Here is a 17,596-nt window from a genome sequence, read left to right as displayed (position 1 = left end):
AATGTGGAAAGGAGACACAAAACCTGGAAATAAATGTAGCAAGCATGCTCCACATGATACGTAAGTGTGCATGAACTATAGAGCACAAATGAAGTAAGAGAAAAAATGGTGTAAGAGGAATCAAATAAGGTATACAAGAGAGATGGTTGCACTGGTATAGATATATGAGGCACACAGATGATGAAATCTGGGCAAATAGTACAAGTGGAAGGTATGAAGACATTGACAAGTGATTAAAGCTGATCTTAGGATGCAGAATTTCATGGAGATGGTAAGTGACCATGTTAAGTGGCAAGATATTGTGCTGGAGGGGAGACCCGTTTAACTCATATGGGCATAGAAAACTAGATATAAAGGTGATAATGTTATTAAAGGTTCATGAAAATCTAAAGAAATATTCTTAAGCTAACAAAAAATGTCTATTTTAATTAGCTTAATTAGAGAAAATAAAGTCATATAAGAATGTAAATAGAAAAACATGGGCCATGACTGCTGAGGACATGCGTAAGCTTGCAATGAATGAAGCCAGTATGCTCCGATGGGTGTGTAATGTCAGTGTGCATATTGGACAGATTGTAAGTACCTTGAGAGAAAAGCTGGACCTAAGAAGCATCAGATGTGGTGTGCAAGAGAGACGACTGCGCCGGTATGGCCATGTGGCGAGAATGGATGAGGATAGCTGTGTGAAAAAGTGCCACACCCTAGCAGTTGAGGGAACCTGTGGAAGAGGTAGACCCAGGAAGACCTGGGATGAGGTGGTGAAGCACAACCTTTGATCAGTAGGCCTCACCGAGGCAATGACTAGTGACCAAGACCTTTGGAAATATGCAGTGCCTGAGAAGACCTGGCAAGCCAAGTGAGACCATAACCCGTGGCCTATGCCAGGGGTGTAACCAGCCCACTTATACGTATCTTTCCTTCATTGGGCACTAAACTCTGCTTGCGAAGACCTGTTGAGGCAAGTGAAATCGAAATCAAATCAAATTCACAAATTTGATGACCGGCACGTAAAAAGCACCATTCAAACATGATCATTACCAGCATTGCCTTACTGGCACTTGTGCCGGTGCATGTGAAAAACATTCGAGTGAGGTGACTGCCAGTGCCACTGGACTGGCTCCTGCACAGGTGGCACGTAAAAAACACCACTTGAGCATGGCTGCTGCCAGTACCGCCTGACTGGCCCTCGTGCCGGTGGCACATAAAAGCACCTACTACACTCTCGGAGTGGTTGGCGTTAGGAAGGGCATCCAGCTATAGGAACTTTGCCAGATCAGATTGGAGCCTGGTGCAGCCATCTGGTTCGCCAGTCCTCAGTCTAATCGTTCAACCCATGCTAGCATGGAAAGTGGACGTTAAACAATGATGATGATGATGAAAAGAAAAAACCCAACTCTTCAAGCTGCAAATAATTGGAATATTCACTGAATTGATAAAATTGCTTAATTTACAGGTGAAAGAAAGTTAAATATTCAAAGTTAGTGGGTCTCAACCACTTTTTATCTATGGATCCTTTTGATTACTCTTTTACTCTGGTGGGCATCTCTGCCTCACCCCCACAAGCCATTTGATGTTTAAAAACAAGTTTTATAGATACTTCTTTCAAAATTCCTATTTTGTTTATCACACATTAACCCTTTAGTGTTCGCATTATTCTGCCAAAACTAATGCTTTTTTGTCCTCATTGTTTTGAACTAATCATGCATTATCTTGTAGTTATGAGATTTTGATGAGGTAGCTGTTAATTTTTAAAATGATATTGTAAGGTTGGTGTGAGAGACCAGATCTGGCCAGTTTGACCATAAATCAGGCAGAATACTTTTGGCCGGATAAGGCCGGTTTAAATGCTAAAGGGTTAACTTGCATAGACTGAACTATGTAAATGGTCAGAGAAAGAAACCTAGTTGTTTCTTGCAATAAATATTCATATAAATAAAGCAAAATTTGTTCCTGAACCCATAAAATACTACTGTGAATCCAATTTACTATTTTGCTTATGTGAACCCACTAAATCTTATATACAAGGGGGTCACATGGAGCCAAGTTGAGAATCAGTGTTCTAAGTGAAAGACTACCTAATTCATAAAAAGTGTTTAAGAAAAATGAATTTATATTTACCAGGTGTATTAGTTATGTAACAATCCAAAGGAACCAGCCATTGGAGATGATTGAGAAATATCCAACATGAGCTGTGGACCATTTTCAGCTATAAGACAAAAGAGAGAGAAAGTGAAAAAAGAAAATTTAGAAATATTACAAACTGTGATGATAAAATTAGTAAAACATTAATGAAATAATCAAGTCAAATTTGGGATAATTAGTTTAGGACTGAAAAAAAAAAAAACAACATTTTAATGAGTTTATGGGTATGCTGGTATTTTGAAAATCTCATGGAGTGATGATCATGCTCTGCATAGTCACACGTTACCCTTTGGCAAGGCATGGCACCCATTGAGCCACCCTGCCAGGGATATGGCAAAGTTATGGGACTGCAACATGAGAGATTGTAAAGAGACAGCAGAAGAGTTAAACTGAGCTCCCAATTCAAATTCATATTAATGAATTGAATTGGATGACAATATAGAATCACATATAGAAGCCATGCAAGCAATGCAGCCAGAAGATGAATTTGTGTAGTTTCCCTCGTCAGCTCCAATCCTGCAAAACTTTAATGAAATGTATGTAGCCTGTCCATAATCACATCAATCTGCTTTCCATACTCAGTGTAAAAAAAAAAAAGAACCACGCAAGAGTGGCTGTGTGGTAAGTAGCTTGCTAACCAACCACATGGTTCCAGGTTCAGTCCCACTGCGCGCATCTTGGGCAAGTATCTTCTGCTATAGCCCTGGCTGACCAATGCCTTGTGAGTGGATTTGGTAGACGAAACGGAAACTGAAAAAGCCTGTCGTATATAGTACATATGTATATATATATGTATGTGTGTGTGTGTTTGTGTGTCTGTGTTTGTCCCCCTAGCATTGCTTGACAACTGATGCTAGTGTGTTTACGTCCCTGTCACTTAGCGGTTCGGCAAAAGAGACCGATAGAATAAGTACTGGGCTTACAAAGAATAAGTCCCGGGGTCAATTTGCTCGACTAAAGGCGGTGCTCCAGCATGGCCGCAGTCAAATGACTGAAACAAGTAAAAGAGTAATTACCAAATGTGCTGATATGTAGTCCCTTGTATGTAATTCAACTATGTAATATGGTTTATTTCTATTTCTTTTATTCCACAGTTTACATGAATATAAATTACATGAACTCCCTCATGCCACAACTATCTAGGAGAGCACTAACTCTGAATGAAATCAGACATAGAGTAGTAGAGACTCATTAGTGCTGCAGCAAGACAACATTCCTAGTGTTCCTGACATAAGAATCTATGCTGTAAAGTGGTTGGTGATATAGAGAGCATCCATCAGGTTGAATGCATATTTGAGCGCATGTATTTAACAGGTGGTTTTGTATTGAGCCCAACAAGTGGTAAGATACTGAGACAACCCACCCAACACATATCAGCAGGGAAAAGGGATTGAGCAATAGACATTTTCTTTATTTCTTTGGTTTATTTTGATACAAACATAAGTAACTAACTTTACAGGATAAATAACAAATTGTTTATTAATTAGTAATTTGAGCGTAGCTGTTGTCAGTACCGCCTAACTGGCCCTCATGCCGGTGGCACGTAAAAGCACCCACTACACTCTCAGAGTGGTTGGCATTAGAAAGGGCATCCGGCTGTAGAAACTCTGCCAGATCAAGATTGGAGCCTGGTGCAGCCATCTGGTTCGCCAGTCCTCAGTCAAACCGTCCAACCCATGCTAACATGGAAAGCGGACGTTAAATGATGATGATGAAAGAAAGCCAGGAAAATAAATTAGAATGTAACTCGTGTTTAGATAAAGTTATATTAGAGATCCCTCAGTAATACTATGCACATTGAGAGTAATCAAAGATATCCAGAACACTAATCTTCATAAAATAGAAATATAGTTCTGACCAGAATGTGGGCCCATTAAAAATGGTCCTGCTGCTTAACTCTTGTATTGAGATTACTGTCAAATTTAATGCTTACTTATGCATATTGCTTCGAATTAATCATGCATTATCTTACTGCTTCAAGATTTTGATGATGTAGTATTGTTTCTCTTCAGAATGACATCATAGAGTAGATGTGAGAGGCTGGATCTGGCCAGTTTGAATACAAAACAAGTGAAATGTTTTGTGTCAGATATGGCCAGTTCAAATGCTAAAGGTTAAACACTTTCAGCATATAGTGATAAAGAAACTGACACTTAAAAACTATGAAATGCATGGAAATAAAGACAAAATATACATGCCCGTTGCATATATATATATATATATATATATATATACACACATACATACATGCACACACACACACCAAAAAAGAGATGAATATATTCTTTTAATTGGCATAAAAAATAAAAATGACTGAAAGAGCAAGAGTCATTTTCGTAAGTTTATTTTGCTATTGACTCCAACATATATTCGTGCACACATTGGACTCTCCAGAAAATATTGTCAAATAATTGTCTCAGCCACTCAAGTAAATGACTCAGTCATTTAAATTTAAAAACTTTCAAAGATTCCTGTACACACACATTATATAAATTTGTATACTGGTATGGTATCTACTTATCCACATTTTTCTAAAACACTTGAATCAAAGACAGCAGTAGAATATACCTTGCAATGGGATCAAACTTGGATCTCATAACCACATATACACACAAATATTCCTTCACTCAACATGTTTCCCCCCCCCAATGTTAGCAAAAGCCCTGCATGTGTGTATCCATGAGTGGTTAAGTGGCATGCATAAAACTACCAACCCTTGTGCCACTTTGTATTTTCTGCTGATTAAAAATAAATATATAATACTCATGTACTGAGCTCTATTTATCCTGTTTGTTCTACCAAGCCCACATACATAGTTGTTTTACCTCCACTTTGAATGTGTTGCATGGAATCTGTGAAGAGCTGCCAGTGCGTGCACACACACACACACACACACACACACAAACACACACGCACATAGGCATGGTGATGCAAACAAGAAAAATAGAACTCAAAATATGAATATATGTACATTTTATTAATATTCTGCAGAAGCAACAAAGTGATTCAAGGCCCAAGAGTTTCGTGCACTGGCACTTATCAAAGTTATAAGTGCTAATGCATGAAATTCTTGGACCACAAGTCACTTTGTTGCCTCTGCTAAATATTAACAAATATATATACATATACATACATATATAAATACACACACACAATAAGCTTCCACATTCAATTACAAGGCTTTGGTCTGCCTGGGGCTGTAATAGAAGGCTCAAGGTGTCACGCAGTCACAACATGGCACCTTGACCAAGAATCCCAAACCATGTGTTTGGAAATCAATTTAACTGCACAGCCATGCCTGTACCTAAAGAGGTAAAGAAGTTTCTACCTTGTCTCTTTACCACTGAATAATGGTAGACTGGGTCTCAACATCTGTAGAGAAATCTAATGCCCTGTTTCTTGGCATTAGCCCAGTCTTCTTGGACTTAATGAACCACATCCTATTTTGCATTGACAGGAGTTTGCCAAATCTGAACATCTTCTGATTGTTTCCTCCTAACTCTCAATAAAATACATATTTTTAAACGAAAATTTACAAAAGCTTGGTTTTTGAGAGTGCAGATTATGTAATACCGATGATTCAGAAATATAAATCTAAAGAAAAAAAGCAAAAAGTGCTTAGATTAACGAAATAGGGAGAGGGAGTTGGGACGAATTATCCGAAAGTCCCCTCACCACCACCAAAAAAACAGTTTCCTTTTTCTATAAATTTCATCGGCATAATCAAAAATCTACACCCGTTCTGCAAAATTTTATTTAAAAATTACGTATTTTTTTTCTTCAATAAGTTATGAGAAAACGAACTAGTGGGAGGCACCAATCTGTAGTTATGCTGAAATTACATGAACTTTCCCTGCCATTTTAAATGCCAGTTGTTTTCGAAAGCACTTGCAGATCCACAGAATAATGAAACGATCATTTATCTCAATGAATAATCTGTTGGGGAGCCAGTCGGTTTTAGCTCCTACCAAAAGGACCAGATGGTACGACATTGCGCCCGAGAAGTAGGGGGCGCTTTCTACTCTAGGATGTCACTGTGGTAGATTCTTTTGCTTGTTGCACGCCAAGTCGGTGTTGTTCTAATGAGATCAGTAAAACAAATAAACACTTCTAAACTATCAGTATTATCTACTAATCGTACTTTTTAACCACTGGCATTTACAGCCCTTTGCTTTATTTTTGATATTAAATTTATTCAAACAAGAGTGGATAGCGAGAAGGCACGCATGGCTTCATTGAGGACTATGCTAGCCATTACTGCAATGTCCACCTCTCGTCTCCGCTACTCTAGTTTTATATATTTTAAAACCACCTACATATTTTATATATGAGTTGTCTATATGTAACAATTAAGTATATAAAGATATTGTGGACAATTCGACAATGTAATAGTAAGCTGCTATGAGATTCCCAGTGGAATGTGGATGACGCTACACGTTGATGATGTAGAATATAGTTGATAAAGCAATTTTATAATAAACTGAGAATTCAACGAAAAACAATCGTTTTAGAAAAATACACTGATGCTGAGTAATTAAACATTGCCGTACTTGCGCCTGTAATATAGAATACACGCTACCATACGACTACACACTCACACAAAAGAGATATTAAAATTCATTTGTTAAAACTAAATTTTAATTTAGAAAATTGATTGAAAAAGAAAAAAGAGAAAACTCTCGAGGATTGCTGTTGAAAAAGTTGTCATATATTTCTGATTTAAAGAAGAAAAAAAAAAGTGATACAACCCAAATGACCAAATTAGATTTGCAGTATCAGTTAACACTAGTTCAAGCAGTAATAACTGCTGACTAAGAGACTTTATTTATCTCCCTTAAGCTACATCCCTACATACTTATATTACCATGCAAGAATGTCTGTCTATTATATTACTGGGAACTGGTAGGGCCTGAAATTTGGGGAAAAAATGATATTACAAGACTTATTAAAACTGTTGAATCAAACTTAAGATGAATTTAGTATAATTAAACCATGGCTGTTTGTATATAAATGTTATTGGTATTTGCTCTTAATTAGCTCACAGAGTCACAGACATAATGAATAGTGATAAATATTAAGATAATAATACCATAGAGATTATTTAAAAAAAAATTAAACTTTAATTATATAAAGATATAATATATGTAAGGATACTGAAAAGAAAAAAAAACATGGCATAAAATGGAGTTATTTCCCTTAGATTAAAATAAGTTTTATATTGACAATTCACGGGACGAGCACACACACACACAGGACGCAATAATATTCTTCTGTACTTGACGAAACAGCATTAAATGGTTTGGTGTTATTTTTTATAAATGAACAAGTTAATGGTTCTATTAAACGTAGTTATATACATGCACGTCTACCATTAAATATCACCTGAAGAATGACTGTAACCCGAAATTTTAAGAACTGGACAGCCATGAAACGATCGTAGTGTTATACTAATCATCTTTTTTTTAATAATTTTGATATATATTTAAAATAATATAAATTAATTAATCTTATGTATTGGCTTGAGTTTTTCATTGTATGATTTGCCTAATAGTGGTTTTATCTCTAATTTAATATAATATATATATATATATAACAAATTACAAAGTAATTACTAAAGAACTAACGACACAAGCTTTAAAAAAAATGTTAAACATAAAATGTTTAGAAGGAACTTAGAAATATATTGAATTTCTTGACGACTAAACAAACTAGAACATGATCGATAATGTTAGAATGATAAACTATTGGTAATGAATGAATGAATGAATGTAGGCACATCGAAAAGTGGTATGTAAGGTAACTGTTTTAATAAGGAAAAACAAAAGAAGAGGGGGAGGAAAAAAAGGGGCCCCCTAAAGGACTAGGAGTGATGATGATTGAAGGGAAGCAGTTTGTGTGTGTGTGGGGGGTGAGGTATGTATTAAGTTTAAATTGTTGCTCTACGAAGTAGCGGTATCAACATCGGAGAGGCTGTGAGTGAATGAGGGAATGCCACGATGACGTAATCACCATGTGGTCTGTGACGTTGAGAGGTTATATAAATACTTAATGCACATGTCCAAACATAACGCACGTGCTTTACATTCAACAGGTTCGAGACTCTGTTCTAACCAACATGTTGGACACAAAACTGCGGAAAGGGAGGGTGATAGGCGAGGAGCCGAAGGTTGCATTTTTTTAACAGTTATTTCCAGTTTAGACGATTACAGTACAAAGCAACAAAAAAAAAGTTTTCAACAACAAAAGTTGTAAGTGATGTTAGATCAGAAAGTTTAAACAATGATGTAATTTTAAGATTAAAAATTTAATTTTTCATAACAACTGGATAAATAAGCAATAATGATGAGCACATTTCACTCAGTCACTGAAAATGATAAATACAAAACGAAATAAAGAGCAACACCAATTACAAAGCAACAAAAAAAGTTTTCAACAACAAAGTTGTAAGTGATTGTTAGATCAGAAAGTTTAAACAATGATGTAATTGAAGATTTAAAAAAATTTAATTTTTCATAACAACTGGATTAACTAAGCAATAAATGATGAGCACATTTCACTCAGTCACTGAAAATGATAAATACAAAACGAAATAAAGAGCAACACCAAAGCGCTAAAGTTTAGTGCACATTCAAGAAAGCAAAAATAGCAAAGTTTTGCCTGGACAAAGAATTAGATTTAAAAGTTCAAAATATTAATACCATTCATAAACTATTACTTTATCACTTGCATATTACTAAAAGATTTAAGCTGGGTTTTTTTTTCATAAATTTATACATGATGTTATCTGTTAATGGACTGAGAATCAAACAGGCCCTCGAGAAACGGAAATGTATAATTAATTACTCTAATTATAACCAATTAAAAAAAAAAATTATTGAGTAAGGTAAAGATAGGCATACGTGTATCACGGTAGAAATTGGTCTGATTGAAGCGAATCAAACATTAATGGATAAACATGGTGCCAGCCATACTTGTAAGTCAGTACAGCGGTTGTAAAAAGTTGTTTAGCGAAGGGTGCTTTAAAAAAAAAACGAAAAGCAAACCTAAGACATTACCTACCTCAGATGAAGTTTTGTTTAGAATTAAGACCAGAATTTTTAATCATTTGCATGTATTTAGTCAGTAAAAGTACACTGGATCGCTAAACATTTTTTTAGCCTGCTACGTACACAAGACTCTCCTACCCTCACTCTATCTCTGGCACACACACATTCACACCCCAATGTTGTTTTTAACCGTTACTCAGCTCTCTACCTCTGTGCAAGAATGAAGACCCACATGGAAGGTATATATATTAATAAAACTAAAATAATAAAAATTATCACAAACTTACTTTATCGAAATTACTGTGTTTTCGCATTTTTCAACACGTTGGGCTTAACTCCTGTTCAGGTAAGTCTTGTATGATGTAGGTTTCAGAATACATGAATATTCATTACATACCATATATATATGTGTATATAAATATATATACATATATAAGTATATATACATATATATTTATATATACATATAATATAGATATGTATGTATGTATGTATATTGAAAAAAACAAACAATAAGCTAACCAGCGCTTTTGTGGTGTTAGTTCCGCTGCTTTGCACTGGTTCGACTAATGTGATCAGGCGGTTGGGTTTTAGCGACTGCAAGTTATAAATCCGTCGTTAGTGGCTAAATTAAATATAATAGCGCGTAGTATGCCAGCTGTCCGAGAGTAATTCGTCCTGCTACAAGCATTGGCTGGAATCGTAGCCCGAAAACCTGCAGCCATGCTGCACAGGGCGGGCAGTTGAGAAGAAGATTACTACTACTACTACTACTAGAACTACAACGACGACCACACCACCACTACTACTACTACTACTACCGACTGTTCTCTACCGAGTTGGCCAGCTTACTTTACTTACAAGCAAGTTTCCGCAGCTCACTGAATGAAGTTCTCGAACTACGGTACTATTTACTTACAAGCTACGTACACTCGCACTTGCTAGGTGGCCGAGAAGCAGCGAATTTTGAAGAGAAATAGTTTCAACAAGACGCAAACCACTTCTACAACTTTACCAACTGGAGCATTGTGATGTGATTAAGAATAAATCATTACTACTTCCTCCTCTACTTGATTAACATACTCGCAGCCAGAGCCGCCGGGGAGAAGAAGCACAAAACTACAGAAATACAGCGCATGCACGCAGTAAGGCGGACAACCGTTATTCTACTACTGCCGGCACCACCACTTGGACGTGCATCAGTTAAACAGTGAGGGTGGGGGGAGAGAAAGGAAGGAAGGAAGAAATAAAGAAAGGATGGATGGAGGCCGGTGAGGGAGAGAGAGGTGGGGTCGAACAGAGGCAGTCAGTGAAGCGAAGAGTACCAACAGCACGCAATAACAACATTCGAAATACAGGACGTTATTGCTAGGAGAAACGCAAGGCCTTGGTTGGTATCTCGCAACATCAAGAGAGAGAGAGAATAAAATACACGATGCACAGCTGGTGGATTGATCGGGCAAAATGCCGAGCTGTCAACTTGCAAATTTGCTACACAATCTGTGTTGTTGTTGTGTGCTTACAAGCATTATTTCGCATTTAATACACATACCCTATTATATTTCTTTACAAACCTTGTACTCATTTCATTACACACATTACACACACACACGCACGCACATCCACGGACTCCTTTCTTTACCTTCTCTCTCTCTCTAATAATTCCTCAGCGTGTGATAATGCAAATATTTGGAAACTTTTGCCCCCATCAGGTTACATGCAAAAGCCGCAACATCTACATCAATGTGGAATAATAATAATAATTTTATTTACAAATCTCGTATGGTGCAAAACTATCCATAATAATAGTAGTAGTAGTAGTAATAATAATAATAATAATAATAATTAATTCTTTTATTGCCCACAAGGGCTGACAAAAATTAATTTTAACATAAAGGGACAAAACAGGACGAAAGGTTACAGAGGGTTTTGTCCGTTTGTATAAAAACAGTGTGATAATAATAATGGTGATGATAAAAGCAATAATAAACAGTCAGAAATTAAGAATTACTAGCTATAAATCGCATACATTATTTCATGATATGTATGTAGGTAACCGGTTTCAGGCCACTAAGTCAGAAGTTTTATGAGACCGAAATTCTCAACACACACACACGCTAATACACATACAGTTGTGTATGTGTGTGTGTATACAATATGTATATATACATGAATATAAAAGGCGGCGAGCTGGCAGAAACGTTAGCACGCCGGGCGAAATGCGTAGCCGTATTTCGTCTGCCGTTACGTTCTGAGTTCAAATTCCGCCGAGGTCGACTTTGCCTTTCATCCTTTCGGGGTCGATAAATTAAGTACCAGTTACGCACTGGGGCCGATGTAATCGACTTAATCCGTTTGTCTGTCCTTGTTTAGCCCCTTGTGGGTAGTAACGAAATATATATACATGAATATATACCTTATCTGTAATATATACTAATATACGCGCATACGTTTGTATCTAGATGTATCCACGTATACATAAATAACACTGAGTGTCTTTATTATAAGCAAAAAGTTGAAAATATATAGTCTACTCAGGGTTTCACCCCCAAGCTCTTAGCAACTGTTGTGAACAGAGCAGCCTCGGCCGAAACTCGCATCACACTATTAAATTTTGATACAAATATTTCTATCCACTCAACTCAACATGTTGAGTTCTACATGGGATAATGTTTATGCTACGTAAAAAATATTTAATATACTTTACAACTCTTGCATTACAATATATATCCTGCGTGTGTGTAAAAAAAAAATGATGCAAAACTACATTATATATACACACACAAAAACATGTGTATATAAACAGAAGTTATATGTATACTTATGCATACATGAGTATATACACAATGTACACAATGTATATACACGTATGATATATATATATATAGTTATAAATATGCACACACGTACATATATATACATACATATATATATATATATATATATATATATATGCACACACGTACATATATATATAAATATACACACACGTACATATATATAAATATGCACACACGTACATATATATATAAATATACACACACGTACATATATATAAATATGCACACACGTACATATATATATAAATATACACACACGTACATATATATAAATATGCACACACGTACATATATATATAAATATACACACACGTACATATATATAAATATGCACACACGTACATATATATATATATACATATATGTATATATGCACGCACGTACATATATATACATATATGTATATATGCACGCACGTACATATATATATATATATATATATAAATATACACACACGTACATATATATATATATGCACACGTACATATATATACATACACATATACGGTGTGTGTACATATATGCACTAACTTATCTGCATACATAAGTTTATATACACACCAATCCACTATATATATATATTGTATACACAGCAAAATATATGTACGCATAGGGGTGTGTGTATAAGCATTAGTTTCCCTTTTTTTAGCATGGGTCAGACAGAATTCGTTAAGGCAGATTTTCTACACCTTGATACCATTGCTTTCACCAACCCTCATCTCTTTCCAAGTAAGGTAGTATTTTCCCATAACTAGATATCTTTCCATGAATGAAAGTAGCACTTACTACTATCACATGACGTCGAGAGAAACGCATGCACATACAAATGTGTGTGTGTGAATACTCTTTTACTCTTTTACTTGTTTCAGTCATTTGACTGCGGCCATGTTGGAGCACCGCCTTTAATCGAGCAACTCGACCCCGGGACTTATTCTTTTGTAAGCCCAGTACTTATTCTATCGGTCTCTTTTGCCGAACCGCTAAGTAACGGGGACATAAACACACCAGCATCGGTTGTCAAGCAATGCTAGGGGGAACACAACACACAGACACACACACGCATATATATATATATATATATATATATATATATATATATATAGATATATATATATATATATATATATATATACATACATATATACGACGGGCTTCTTTCAGTTTCCGTCTACCAAATCCACTCACAAGGCTTTGGTCGGCCCGAGGCTATAGTAGAAGACACTTGCCCTTTTTGCTTGTTTCAATCGTTAGACTGCGGCCATGCTGGGGCACCATCTTGAAAAACAATTTGTCAAATAAATAGATCCCAGTACATATTTTTCAAAGCGTGGTACTTATTCTATCAGTCTCTTTTGCCAAAACGCTAAGTTATAGAGAAGAAAAGGTAAACACATCAACAATAGTCAAACAGTGGTGGGGAACAGACTCAAGGACACTATATATATGATGGGTTTCTTTCAGTTTCTGTCTATGAGGTCCTCTTCAAGACTTTGGTCAGCTTGTCCAAGGTCCCACACAGTGGGATTGAACCCGAAACCATGTGGTTGTACAGCAAACTTAATTAACTGCACAGTCACATCTGTGCCGTCATATATGTATGTGTTTGCACACACACGTTTGTGTGTGTATCTTCTATTTGTTTCATTCATTAGAATGTGTGTCCATACTGGAGCAACACACTGAAGAATTTTTAGCCACATCAATTGACCCTATTGCTTACTTCTTTTTGAGCCTGGTACTTTTACTATCAGACTCTTTTGCAGAAATACAAGTTCTGGAATGTAAATACACTGCCACCAGTTCTCATGCGAGTGAGGAACAAACACAGACACACACACACAACAGGCTTCTTTCAGTTTCCATCTACCAAATATACCTACAAGGCATTGATCAACCCAAGACGACAGAAACTTGCCCAATGTGTCATGCAGTGGGACTGAACCCAGAACCATGTGGTTGGGAAATAAACTTAACACACTGCCACATCTATATGTGTATGTAATTATATATATATATATATATTACATACACAATATACACATCTACAAATAAATGTCTACACACACACACACACACACACGTATGCACAAGTATGTATCTATATTTTGATATACATACAGTTATAAAATAAATGCTAATGCACACACAGGTGCATGAGATGCTGTGTGGTAAATAGCTTGCTTACCAACCACATGGTTCCAGGTTCAGTCCCACTGCATGGTACTTTGGGCAAGTGTCTTCTACTATAGCCTTAGGCTAACCAAAGCCTTGTAAATGGATTTGGTAGAGGGAAGCTGGAAAAAAAGCCCGTGGTATATATATACACACACACATATATATATGTGTGTGTGTCTGTGTTTGTCCTCCCCCACCACCACCAATATCGCTTGACAACCGATGCTTATGTGTTTACACCCCTGTAACTTAGCGGTTCAGCAAAAGAGACTGATAGAATAAGTACCATGCTTACAAAGAATGAGTCCTGGATACACACATGTATATATAAACACGCAAATGTATATACATGTAAATATATATTTTTATATAAATATAAAAATATACATATACACATACATGTATATACATACACATATATACATTATATATATATATGCATATATATACATACACACACCCACACATATATACATATACATACACACACATATATATTACATACACACACACATATATACATACACACATATATACATGTATATACATACACACACACACATATATATACATGTATATACATACACACACATATATACATTATATATATATATACACACACATACATACACACACACACATATATATACATGTATATACATACACATATATACATTATATATATATACACACATATACATTATATATACATACACACACACTCAATGTGCTAACAGAAATAGTTCAGAGTGGCCAGTGGCATACAACATAGACAAACACAGGTGTATCAAATACTATACAACATGAGTTTTTAATACATTAACATTATTCCTGCCAGTGTAGAGGATGTGTACCTATATATATATTTATGCACACACACACTATTTGATTTGCTGCACTTCAGAAGACCCATCATTCATAACAAGAGTAAGGTTGTAAAACAATGATTTGTATTATGTTAATGTCTATACACTCCCTGGGCCCTGCTCCTGATCCCAACCTGTCCCCATCAAGCCCCTCCAACCCCTTATCTTCTTAATACCCAATCCTCCATCATTGTTCTAACTAGAAGCACTATTCAGCTGTTCTGCACATATTCCACCCTCTTTTGTTCTACCAGGTATTTCCTTGTCTTCCTGTAGTCACTTCATTTTAAAATCCATTCCTTATTCTCAATACCATCCCCTCCCACTTATTTCCCATTAATCACCCCTTTCTCTGCTTCCGGTTATCCCCCCTCCTCCCTTCTGAGATGACATACCTCGTCTTTAACACCCACTTGGATCTGCTATCTTTCTTCAACACCCTCTCATATCTGTCATCAATGCCCAATCCTCACCTGTCTTGCGTGCACCATAGCCAACCCTATGTACTTCTAACCTCTATCTCTATTACTGTACATCTCTCTCTCTTTTCCTGAACTCCCATCAAATTCATCATCTTCCGATGATTTTCAGCTCCATCTACAAGTTAGTTATACTACTAAACTCCACCCTCCTTGTACAGTCACTTATCACTTCCTCCTGCTTGAGCCACTCCTATTTCTTTCACCTTTCCACACCCCATACTGATATTTATTATTAAATAACACCTCCACTCTTGTTCCTCATTCACTGCCTTCACCTCCACCTACATCTATTAGACTCCACTCACATTCCTATGAACTTAGCCACCCACTCTTCCCAAGCATTCTGTCCCTGTTCTTTCTTACACACAACTTGCACCTTGAGAATATGCATTGGCACCTTGTCACCGTCACTTTTGACTTGTTTAGATGCTAGTACCTGTCCATCTGTCGTCTATCACCCTCTCTAGTAGAGCCTCACTCAGTTGAGGGATCTTTGTTTTTCCCTGGCGAATTATTTGGTGACCTTGTTAGCGAGGCTGTGTCATATAAAAAGCACCCAGAACATTCTTTAAGTGATTAGTGTTAGGAAGGACATCGATGTCCAGGTGCAGGAACCAAGCTAAAGCAGACATTGGATCTCAACGTAAACCTTTGGCCCACTGGGTCCTGCCAAACTGTCCAACCCAAGCCAGTTTGGAAGACGGACATCAAATGATGATGATATCATGGTTTTAACCTTTATGCGTGCGTGTGTATATACATGCACAAACTACGCACAGATATACATGTGAATAAATATCTATAGTGATATGTACATACATAGAAATGTATATGGGTTTTATATACATATATAGGTGTAGGAGTGGCTGCGTTGTAAGAAGTTTACTTCCCACTTAACCAAATGATTCAGGCTTCAGTCACACTGCATGACTTTTGCACAACTGCTTTCCAGCCTAAGGCCGACTAAAAGCTTTATGAGAGGATTTGGTAGGTGAAAACTGAAAGAAGCCCATGTGTGTTTATGTGTGTGTCACTCATCACTGCTTGACAACTATTGTTCATTGAGCTGGCAGAAACGTTAGCACGCCGGGCGAAATGCGTAGCCGTATTTCGTCTGCCGTTACGTTCTGAGTTCAAATTCCGCCGAGGTCGACTTTGCCTTTCATCCTTTCAGGGTCGATAAATAAAGTACCAGTTACGCACTGGGGTCGATGTAATCGACTTAATCCCTTTGTCTGTCCCTGTTTGTCCCCTCTATGTTTAGCCCCTTGTGGGCAGTAAAGAAATATATTGTTCATGTGTTTACATTACCATAACCTAGTGGTTCAGCAAATAGGGAAAGAATATCTTGGTAGAAAAAAGATGAATGTCAGCAACAGGAAAAGCATCTGACCTTAAACAAATTTCCTCTAAATGAATTCTTTCAGTTCTATACACGCATGGAAAAACGGACATTAAAACGAATGATGATATAGTATGTACACATGCATTTATATATATATATACACACACACATATATATATATATATATGAGTGAGTGGACAAACGAAAGAAAGGCACTCAACCAATTTATTGGGAGTTACATGTATGGATCAAAACTTTATTGGGAGTTGCATGTATGGATCAAAACTGTTTGATTCACAATTCGTTGGTACCCTTGAGTTTCATGCATGATGCTAGTCATCAGCCATTTTAATTTTGAATGACAGAAGTTGATTGTTACGACTGTAAGGTGGGCTGTGATTGGTCAAGGATGGTCACATGGTGTCATGGTTTGATGTTGGTATATGAGTAACAGTTAGTTGGATACATTCAAATTCAAACTGTCTTGATCATATATATATATAAAATTGTAAACCAAATCAAACTGTTTTAAATAATACATGTAACTCCTACTGTGTTGAGTGCCCTGTTCTTTTGTTTGTCCACTCACTCATATGCATGTATATGTATATATATATATATATATATATATATATGAATTTATAAATACACTGATGCACACAAATTTTTTAAAGGGAAAATTTGAACAGATATTGTTTCA

General features: G+C 36.4%; 1 protein-coding gene across 6 annotated transcripts in view; it reads right to left on the bottom strand.

Annotated features, from left to right (window-relative positions):
• The window catches only part of LOC115210212 (zinc finger protein 236-like), a 142,591-nt gene that overhangs the window by 33,436 nt on the left and 91,559 nt on the right, over positions 1 to 17,596 (bottom strand). For 4 of the 6 annotated variants that reach the window (XR_003881430.2, XM_036501783.1, XM_036501782.1 and 1 more), the window contains one exon: positions 2,119 to 2,206. The gene's annotated coding sequence lies outside the window, so the exon portion shown is untranslated. Of the gene's footprint in view, positions 1 to 2,118; positions 2,207 to 9,201; positions 9,329 to 9,475; positions 10,569 to 17,596 lie in introns of those variants that run through there. The other 2 variants (XM_036501784.1, XM_036501785.1) reach the window with 2 other exon arrangements.

This window comes from Octopus sinensis, linkage group LG4 (assembly GCF_006345805.1).
Source record: "Octopus sinensis linkage group LG4, ASM634580v1, whole genome shotgun sequence".
Taxonomy (NCBI): Eukaryota; Metazoa; Mollusca; class Cephalopoda; order Octopoda; family Octopodidae; genus Octopus; species Octopus sinensis.
The sequence above is the reverse complement of the archived record's forward strand: the minus strand, read 5'-3'. Positions and strand labels throughout refer to the sequence as shown.